This window comes from Corylus avellana, chromosome ca5 (assembly GCF_901000735.1).
Source record: "Corylus avellana chromosome ca5, CavTom2PMs-1.0".
In the NCBI taxonomy this organism is placed as follows: Eukaryota; Viridiplantae; Streptophyta; class Magnoliopsida; order Fagales; family Betulaceae; genus Corylus; species Corylus avellana.
In genome coordinates this window covers 9,330,722-9,331,836 of record NC_081545.1, presented here as the reverse complement: position 1 = coordinate 9,331,836, position 1,115 = coordinate 9,330,722, and positions in this window count along the sequence as shown.

The window sequence follows — 1,115 nt, the reverse complement described above, 5'->3', positions numbered from 1 at the left end:
TGTTGGGTTCGCTAAAAACTCCATATAGTATGTAGCAAAAACATGTTTGCATAGTGGTAAATTTGTTAAAATAAAGTAGGGTGGGCATAATATTCAATTGTTTTTTATTTCCAGCCGTCGGTAGTCGGAATAAAAAATTTATTTCGACGTTGGTTTAGTAGTCGGTATAAATTTTATTTCTTCGGTTAACAGAATCGAATTGAACCGACTGGAACCAAACCAACTTAATTGTCTTCGGCCCTCAATAGTTGTTTGGATCACTTGTTTAGCCAAAATCATGTTCAATAAATACTTATTTAGCCCACAAACAATCCACTTTGGCCTATACAAAAATAGACTTGGCCCAGTATAAAAAGACCATGACTAATCAACTTAATTGACTGACGACTTCACTGAGTTAACCGACTTAATTAAAATAGTCGAAATTTATTCTTGTCAGTATGAAGCTGGTTAATTAATTGACTTTTCAGTTCAGTAAACGAAAATACCTCTACTGTCACCAATTTAACCAATACTCCATCCTAAAATAAAGTGCACACAATTTGGGTGAATTTCATTAATACAAAATTTGGATAGAACTCAGCCATAAATCGTAACTCGTTCGATCTCATACTCGATGTGATGACGGTTTTGATACCAAATGATACAAATAGTTTTATATGTAGCAACCTTCCCCTCTCGTGATTCAGCCACATCATCTAGCCTACTGATTTTGCATCAATATGTGGCATTAGGGGCATGTGTCACTATCTTACAGGTGCTGACGTGGAGATCCGTTAAATATTTAGACAGATGATAGACGGCAGTACTAAGTGTGTCTTTTCAATACCCCATGTACCAAAATTGCATTTAACCCTAATTTTTAATATAACAAGAATTGGGATTTCCTAAGATTGCGTATTTTATTGAATAGATTTTACTTCGAAAAGTAAATATATAATCTAAACTAAACAAAGGTCTAAAAGTAAAACCAAACTAGCCTCTAGCAGACGCTTGAAACAGAGCAAACCAAGAAAACGAAGGCCCAAACTCATCCATGTCGAGCGGGGTCATAGTGGAGCTCCTTAGAAACGCCACCAACTGGGGCAAAATTGTGGATGACATAGTGAAACTAG